Raw genomic sequence first — 9503 nt, 5'->3', positions numbered from 1 at the left:
AGGAAAAGCTTCCTGGAGGGCGCACATCGGTGCTCGATCCCTTCCAGTCCGGCTTCCGTGCTGGGCATGGGGCGGAGGCCGTCCTCATTGCCATCACGAATATGCTCCGCATGCAGCTGGAGCAAAGCGGATCGGCGCTGCTTGTGTTACTTGATCTCACAGCAGCGTTTGATATCGATCACGACCTTTTGATCCACCACCTGGCAGCCTCTGGAGTCGCGGGGCGTACCGCTTCAGTGGATTGCCTACGTTTCTCCAGAATTAGGGGTCGGCAGGTATGGTGCGAAGTCGAGGCCTCACTGAAAGCCCCACTTAGGTGTAGGAGGTTCCTCAGGAACGCGCTTTTATTGTATCTACATGCAACCCCTTGCTCAGCTGGTGCTTGGAGCTTTGGGCTCAGTCTGTCACCAATATCGCGGATGACACCCAGCTCATTCTATTTGATGGAGAGGGGGGCGACCTCTGCCCCTGCAGCTCTGGCATTGTTTGGAGTGGGTGGCTGGTTGGTTGAAGCAGAGTAGGTTAAAATTAAATCCAACAAAGACGTAGGTCCTCTGGCTGGGCCGGGAGGAGAGACCAAGGGAATTCCAGCAGCCTATATTGGAGGGGGTTGCTCTGACCGAAGCATCTACCTGGCTCGCAGCCTGGGGGTCCGCCCTGGACTCTGCCTTGTCAGTGGAGAGCCAGGTGGCCACTATTACCCAGAGTTGCATTTTTTTCATCTTAAGCCGAGGCACGGCAGTTCGGCCCCCTATATCTCCCCAACCGACCTGGCCACTGTGATCCATGCGACAGTCACCTCGCGGTTAGATTACTGTAACTCGCTTTACGCGGGCCTTCCCTTGCGATTGATCTGGAAGTTGAAGCTGGTCCAGAATGCAGCGGCACGGCTTCTGACAGGTGGTGATTATTCAGATCATATCACCCCTGTGCTATGCCGTCTGCACTGGCTCCCAGTGGAGTTCTGGATCGTCTTCAAGGTGCTGGTAATAACCTTTAAGGCCTTACGCAGCATGGGGCCCTCATATCTACGGGACCGCATCACCCCTTATGTCCCTCAGAGGCCACTGCGCTCGGCAGTGGCAGAATTGCTGGTGACCCCTAGCCCTTGGCTTGATCACGGCTGGCCTCGACCAGACCCAGGGCCTTCACGACTCTGGCCCACAGCCTCGATGGAATACCTTACCTCCATCAGTCGAGGCCCCTCGCGGAGATCTTGGCCCGAAGTTCCGCAGAACCTGCAGACAGAATTATTCCACCGGGCCTTTGCAGACGCTGGAGGCGTTCTACTGCCCCCCATTGAAACTCTGCCGGCTTTGTCATGCCGGCTGGTACTGCTGTGATTTATCTGGACACACCTGTTCCACCACTTTCCTGCTTTATTGCTGGCAGCCCCAGGAACGGGCGCTGGTCTGAACTGTTTTATACTGTTCGAATGGCTTGGATTGCTTAAATTTTATGTAACTGCTGCCGGAGTTTTTAACGTTTAAGTTATGTTGTTGTGTTGCTGTTAATAACAGCCATGTTGTTGAGCCGCCTCGAGCCCTCCGGGGAAGAGGCGGCCTATAAATATAAACAAACAAACAAACAAACAAACCTCTGGTCTGAAAGTTTTGATAGGACGGTGGACCAAACAGGGGAGCTCTTTTGCCCCTTTCCCTGTGGAGATTGCCCTCTTGGCTGACAGTCTGGCTGCTGTCTCCCCAGCTCAGGGGGCAGGCACCCTGACTGCCTGGTGTCCGCCCCCCCCCCACCCTTCCTCTCCTTTCAGGATTTGGGCAGCAGCGGGAAGCATCCGAAAGTCACGTCCGCCCTGTCTCCCTGTGGCACGGCCCCCTGTCTGCAAGGCTGCCCAAGGCCAGAGGCCTCACTCTTGGTCACTCTTGGTTGGTAAACCTTTGGAGGTTGGGGGGGGGGGGGTTGCTCTTTCTGTGGACACTGGTGGGGGGAGGCTCGAAGTGCTCCTCTCAGGGGCTCGCAGGCCGAAAAGGGCCGGGCTCTGTGCAATGGAGGTAACGCATGGGCTGTAAACACCAGCTACTTTTCTGAGACAAGTGACCCCCACAAGCAATGGGCATAGGAGGTTCAGAGCTGGTGTCATATCTAATCTGGAGGAAGCAGGTTTGATTCCCAGCTCTGCTGCCTGAGCTGTGGAGAGCTTATCAGGGGAATTCAGATTCGCCTGTGCACTCCCACACATGCCAGCTGGGTGACCTTGGGCTGAATCACAGCTTCTCGGAGCTCTCTCAGCCCCACCCACCTCGCTTGGGGTGTTTGTTGTGAGGGGAGAAGGGCAAGGAGATTAATCAGCCCCTTGCAGTCTCCTGCAGGAGAGAAAGGGGGGATATAAATCCAAGCCTCTTCTTCTTCTTTTTGGGGGTCAGGGCATGTGGCCGCCCACGTGGCACCTTGACAGAGGCAGACCCTCCAAACAAAGGCCCCTGGTGCCCCTCGGCCTCCTCCCCAATCTTGCGTTCTTCTGATTTTCAGGGGTTGAGCCACCTAACGCGTTAGAGAAAACTGAGAAGGAGCACCTGGCCTCAGAACACGTGTAGGTACCCCGGTGTGACGGGGAGGGGGGGAGGGGGAGGAAGGCTGGTGCCCACGGTGTTGGCCTTGTAAGCAGCCCCGCAGGGTGGCCCCTGCCTCGTGGTCCACCTTGCTTCAGAGAGAAGGAGATGGAGCCAGAACATTGGAGGAGGGCCCAGGTGTGGGGTGGAGGGCTCCTGCCAGTGAGCTCCGTGGCAGCCTGCTCTCACCCTCCCTCCCTTTCTCTTGTTGCTAGGGGGTTGTCCAAAGGTGCACAAAACATGCTGGGCAGAGGAGCTGGCAGGGAACTCGGGGAGGCCAATTTCCAAGGGCAGAGCACCATCTAAGTGCCTGCTTATCTCCCTCAACTGGCCTGGCCGCCCAGTGGGCTGGGAAGGAGGTCAGCTCTGAAGGGGAGTGAGGCAGGCACTGGCCGGAGCACTGTATTGCAAGGGTTGGGGCGGGGGGGAGGCAGTTTGAGATCTTGCCCCAAGCGCCATTTTTGATAGATATGCCCTTGGGCGTGGGGCTTGGATGGAAAATTGGTGGGGGAGATATTCCATCCAGGGGCATCAGATCCTGTATCACAGTGGTGGCGAACCTATGGCACGGGTGCTAGAGGTGGCACTCACAGTCCTCTCTGTGGGCATGCGCAGAGTCGTTCCACCAGCATCTAGGCAGCCTGGGCCGCTGGGCAGATTATTAACATTAAGCCTAAGACCTGGTTTTGAAGGGGGGCTTGGCGTAGGTAACCCTGTTAAGCGCTGTTAAACCCCACTGATTTTCATGCAAAGAACTACAGCGCAATCCTTTACCTGGGAGTAAGCTCGGTTGCTGGCAATGGGGCAACTGCTGAATTAAGCCTCCTACGGGTGGTGATTCACCCATTGGAAGAGTTGCTTCAAAGCAAAACCACCGACTATCACCAAGCTTACTCCTGAATGCTGCTCCCCACCACCAGAACCTACAGGTTTTCCTAAACGAAAACCTTGATATTCAGTTAAAAGTGCTGTTTTTGGGACTTTGCGATAAATAAGTGGGTTTTGGGTTGCAATTTGGGCACTCAGTCTCGAAAAGGTTTGCCACCACTGCTGTATCAAGTCCTCTGCCCTAGTTCCAGAAAGGGCCTGCCTCCCACTCCACACCAGAGCCAGCGTGGCGTAGTGGTTAGGAGCAGGTGCACTCCAATCTGGAGTTTGATTCCCTGCTCTGCCACTTGAGCTGTGGAGGCTTATCTGATGAACCAGATTAGCTTGTACACTCCCAACCCATGCCAGCTGGGTGACCTTGGGCTAGCCACAGTTCTTCGGAGCTCTCTCAGCCCCACCCACCTCACAGAGTGTTTGTTATGGCGGGTGGGGAAGGGCCAGGAGATTGTAAGCCCCTTTGAGTCTCCTTACAGGAAAGAAAGGGGGGATATAAATCTAAACTACTCCTCCTCCTCCTCCTTCCTCCTCCTCCTGCTGCTCCAACAGGCTGATGGTTCAGCAAGTTCTGGCAGAACTCAAGGAACACCACAGGTGAGTGGGGAGGGGCTTCTTTTATGGAGGGCGGGGGGGCCGGGGGCAGATCCCTCCATACAGGCATCCACCCACCTTTCTGTTTGGGATATGGACGTGGCTGCTTGCAGAGAAGACTTGCAGTGGAGGGGAGGGCGGGCTGGGAGGGCAACCAAAGGGGACGTGTGAAGCTGCCTCATACTGAGTCAGACACCAGCCCATGGCAGTCTGCAGAGGGGGGCTGGCCGCGGCTCTGCAGGGCTGCTTTGGGAGCTTTGATCAGGCAGGAGAGCAGAAGCAGCATCCAGGGCACAGAGGGAGTCCCCAGGGCACGTGGGGCAGCTTGCCAGTCTTGCAGACGCTCAGGTGCTGCCGCCGCCCCGCGGACGGGGCCCCTGGCTCTGGTGTACAATTCTGTCCGGGTGGTGTTCCATCCCGGTCTACGGACTCCTCTTGTGGCTTTGGAGTGAAGACCTGGTCGCCCCCTCCGTGCTCTGCAGGAGCACCCTGTCTCCGTTCATTTAAGCACAGGTGGGGGACGGGACCTCGGGGCAGGGCTGGTTCCAGGCATTCTGTCGCCCTGGGCAGGGTGAGGTCTCTGTTTCCCCCTCCTCATTCCGCAAGGTCTTGCCAGTTGCATCATCCACATGCCCTTTCTTGCGTCATGCAAATCACAAACTTCTCCCAGCACAATCCCTGCTATTATAGAATCCATAGCAAAAGAAAAGACGTATTGTCGAAGGCTTTCACGGCCGGAATCGCTGGGGTGCCGTGTGGTTTCCGGGCTGTGTGGCCGTGTTCTAGCAGCATTCTCTCCTGACGTTTCGCCTGCATCTGCGGCTGGCCTCTTCAGAGGATCCTCAGATCCACAGATGCAGGTGAAACGTCAGGAGAGAGTGCTGCTAGAACACGGCCACACAGCCCGGAAACCACACGGCACCCCAAAAGAAAAGACGTTTTTGTTTTCAAATCTTTTCCAAAACGTATACGAGGTTTTATAGGAATGTCTCAAAAATTAGCTAGAAGAAGTCCCCGAAGAGGAAAAGTTTTCGTTTTTCCTTTGGGTTCGTAGGTGCTGGAGAGTGGAGTGGGGGAAGAGCATCAGTCGGCATCCGAATCTGCTTTGATAATCTTGACAATTGAAAGCTAAATGAAGAGGAGGTTTTTGTTCAAGGAAGGGGAGGATTCAGGGCTTGACTTTGCTGTTCCTCCAGTCCACGTTTGCTTCTGTATTGATTTTGTCCTTCTAGGACAGGGGTAGGGAACCTGCGGCTCTCCAGATGTTCAGGAACTACAATTCCCATCAGCCCCTACCAGCATGGCCAATTGGCCATGCTGGTAGGGCCTGATGGGAATTGTAGTTCCTGAACATCTGGAGAGCCGCAGGTTCCCTACCCCTGTTCTAGGACTTCACTGAAGTGGACCCCACCTTCCTCTAGCTGTGAGGGTGGGGGGTTGGGAGGGACCTCACAAGTGGAATAGCCCAGGGCCTCTCTTCATCTAAACCCGGCACTGGTTCCACCCCCAAATCTCCAGGTATTTCTCAATCTGGAGCGGACAACCGTGATTACAACTGATCTCCAAACAATACAGCCCGGTTCCCCTTGAGGTGGGGGCTGCTTTGGAGGATGGGCTGAAGACCCCACCCTTCCCAAAACCCGCCCCCAGGTGCCATGCCCAAATCTCCAGAGTTTGCAGCCCTACATTTAATTTCCCAAAGGCAGCTTTAGCGGGGAGGGCAGGCTATGAGTGTCCTGTCTGGTGCTGTGAATGGCAGTGGCATATCTACCCTTGTCCCCGGGCGCCACTCTTCTGGTCATGTGGGGGGCGCAAAATTGGGCCCCCACGTGACCAGGAAGTCCTGCTGCCTCATCGTTTTTGCGTGCCTCAACCTATCTGTGTCAGTCGAGGCATGCAAAAACGATGAGGCAGCCTCCAAGCACCCTCAACCCCCCTAGACTCCCCCCTCCCTTCCTTCCTCCCCTCCGCAGTCAGAAGAGACTGCAGGCTGCCAGCTGGGAGCCCAGCCGGCAGGGGGAGGGGAGGTGGGCACCCTAGACCAGGGGTAGGGAACCTGCGGCTCTCCAGATGTTCAGGAACTACAATTCCCATCAGCCCCTACCAGCATGGCCAATTGGCCATGCTGACAGAGGCTGATGGGAATTGTAGTTTCTGAACATCTGGAGAGCCGCAGGTTCCCTACCCCTGCCCTAGACCTTGCCTATGTCCATGGTGACTTGGGCGGGGTCAAGGCCAATGGGGGGTGGAGCCTGGGGCATCAGGGGGCGGAGCCATGGTGGCGGTGGGGCAGAGCCTGGGGGGGCATCCCGGATACAATTTGTCTCTGGGCGCCATTTACCCATGGTGCGCCTCTGGTGAATGGTCAGGGCGATCCACAGGGACCAGGCCAGCTGGAAGCCTGGGATGGGAGACTGACCCATTCTGGCATTTTTTTTGGGGTTCTATTCTTCTTCCTCCCTTCCCTCCCCCCCCCTCTTGCTGCAGGAATGAGGAGGCCGCTGGGAAGAGTGACAAAGGAGAGAGGACCACCAGGGTGAAGAGACGCCTCAGCAACTTGCGCAACCGCGTGGCTGGCTCTTGGCAGAAGGAGAAGGTGAGGCAGAGGTGGGGAGGCCCCAGCAGGGTTAGCGGCAGGGGGGCTGGGGCCCTGCGGGGGGGGGCACGGGGGGCAGTGCAGCAGGGAGGGATGGCCTGACCCCTCCGGCCGTGGTTTCAACATGGGGAAGATGTATGTGCACGCACACACACGCGTATGCTCTTCTTTGCAGCGCTGTCTTTCCAGTTAGGGCCTTGATCCTGTGGAACTTTTTCTCTCCCCTTTTAGGGTAAGAACAAAGACTGTGAGGAGGAGGCGAAGGAGCAGAGGCAGGCAATGCATGGGCATGACTGGCACAGGTGTGGGTGGGGTGGAGCCTTCTTCTCGGGGCACCCGCTTCAGCTCTCTGGAGCAACATCCCAGCTAGCACAAAGTGGCTACAGCGTTTGAATGAGTGACTTGCGCCCACCTTCCTGAAGCTTTTCACCTTCCTGCCGGCTCGGCCTGCCTCTCGATCGAAGTTCTCCGTGTGGCTGCTTGCCCCACTCTCTGCCCTCTCAGAAAGGGGTCACGGGTCTCCTCCTGCGCTTAATAGCTGCACTGGTGGTAGAAATCCAGCAGGTAAAACTTCCAGCCATTTGAGATGCAGGTGGAACCTCACTGTCCAAACGCGAACTACAACGCACATCTTTTTTTATTAATAGAACCAACCAAAATGACCAAGAACACTTTGCAAACTTTTGGTTTCTTCACAATTTCTCTGTGGAGAGGAAAGGGGGGGGGGGGGGGAAGAAAATCCCCCCGGGGGGGCGGACACATGATCTTGAACGCTTTCTGTTGCCAGCATCCCTGGACCGAATACAGGTGGGATTTGCTTCAAGTTGCACCAATCCCCCAATATATAATAGGTTGCAGTCGTGATAAGTTTTCCCGTTCACATGCGTTCCGTGCAGGCAGTGATTGGTGCCCACGGAAACAGTTCAGGGTGCTTTTGCGCCATCACACGGAGACGCTTCTCTCTCTTTTTAATTTCTGGCAAAGCACGCGTAGCTACTCAAGCGTGCAGACATGAACCCCCCCAGCCCCCTGGAGCTTGGCAGCCTTGACGAAGACAGGTTACAATCTGAATAAGAAAACAAAAGGTGTGTATCCATTAATCTCACAGGCTGGCTGCCTTTCGTGTATCTCTCTGGCAGATTCTGCGCAGGGCAAATAGAACGGTTGCAGGATGCTATATAACAGTGATGGCGAACCTTTTCGAAACCGAGTGCCCAAACTGCAACCCAAAACCCACTTATTTATCGCAAAGTGCCAACACGGCAATTCAACCTGTACACTGAGGTTTTCGTTTAGAAAAAACGGTTGGCTCCGAGGTGTGTGTCACTCAGGAGTAAGCTTGGTGGTAGTGGGTGGCTTTGCTTTGAAGCAACCGTGCAACTCTTCCAATGGGTGAATCACGACCCTAGGAGGGTTTACTCAGAAGCAAGCCCCATTGCCAGCAACCGAGCTTATCCCCAGGTAAAGGATCGCGCTTTAGTTCTTTGCATGAAAATCAGTGGGGTTTAACAGCGCTTAACAGGGTTACCTACACTGCTTGCCCAAAATTATGTCTTAGGTTTAATGCTAATAATCGAGCCCAGAGGCCCAGGCCAGCCTAGATGTGTGTGTGTGTGTGTGGGGACTCTGTGCATGCCCACAGAGAGGGCTCTGAGTGCCACCTCTGGCACCCGTGCCATAAGTTCGCCACCACTGCTATATAACTTGTTTTGGGAGGGAATTCACACAGGTCCCGCACCCAAAATGAGCCTTTCCCATTTTATTTTCCCCAACCCATTTTTTAAAAGCTATCCTTTTGAAAAATCCCAGGCTGGGGCCATTCCCAAGCGAACAGCCAGGCAGGAGGCGCTTTATTTCCCTCCCATCGTGCCCTCCACAGTCAGAGAGAATTCGCCTGCCATTGCCTGGCTATTGCAGAAAGACCCCTTTCCCTTTTTAAAAAATTATTTTGCGGGTTGCATCCGTGTAGAAGAAGACGAAGAGTTTTGGATTTCTATCCCCCCTTTCTCTCCTGCAGGAGACTCAAAGGGGCTGACAATCTCCTTGCCCTTCCCCCCTCACAACAAACACCCTGTGAGGTGGGTGGGGCTGAGAGAGCTCCGAGAAGCTGTGACTAGCCCAAGGTCACCCAGCTGGCGTGTGTGGGAGCGCACAGGCTAATCTGAATTCCCCAGATCAGCCTCCACAGCTCAGGCGGCAGAGCTGGGAATCAAACCCGGTTCCTCCAGATTAGATACACGAGCTCTTGACCTCCTATGCCACTTCTGCTCCACAGCACATGCTCCACAGCTCCACAGGTAGCTACACAGGTGCAGCCGGTTGTATTGTGGGATGATCAGTAGGGGTGTGGGGATTCATTTCTGCATCCCTGATTAGCTATGCATGTTTTGCCAGAAATTAAAAAGAGAGAGAAGCGTCTCTGTGTGAAGGCGCAAAAGCAACCCGGGTTGTTTCCGAGGGCCCTAATCACTGCCTGCACAGAACACATTTTAACGGGAAAACAGGAAAATTGATTGCTTTATCACGACTACAACCCATTACATAATCAAGCTCTGTCATCAAGAGATCCCCTGTAGGGCCAGATCTCATGTAGGACCATGTTGGAATATGTTGGAATATGCTGCCACAGGAGGTGGTGATGGCCACTCACCTGGATAGCTTTAAAAGGGGCTTGGACAGATTGATGGAGGAGAAGTCGATCTCTGGCTACCAATCTTGATCCTCCTTGACCTCAGATTGCAAATGCCTGAGCAGACCAGGTGCTCGGGAGCAGCAGCCGCAGAAGCCCATTGCTTTCACCTCCTGCACGTGAGCTCCCAAAGGCACCTGGTGGGCCACTGCGAGTAGCAGAGAGCTGGACT

Source organism: Sphaerodactylus townsendi, linkage group LG05 (genome assembly GCF_021028975.2).
Source record: "Sphaerodactylus townsendi isolate TG3544 linkage group LG05, MPM_Stown_v2.3, whole genome shotgun sequence".
Taxonomy (NCBI): domain Eukaryota; kingdom Metazoa; phylum Chordata; class Lepidosauria; order Squamata; family Sphaerodactylidae; genus Sphaerodactylus; species Sphaerodactylus townsendi.
The sequence above is the reverse complement of the archived record's forward strand: the minus strand, read 5'-3'. Positions refer to the sequence as shown.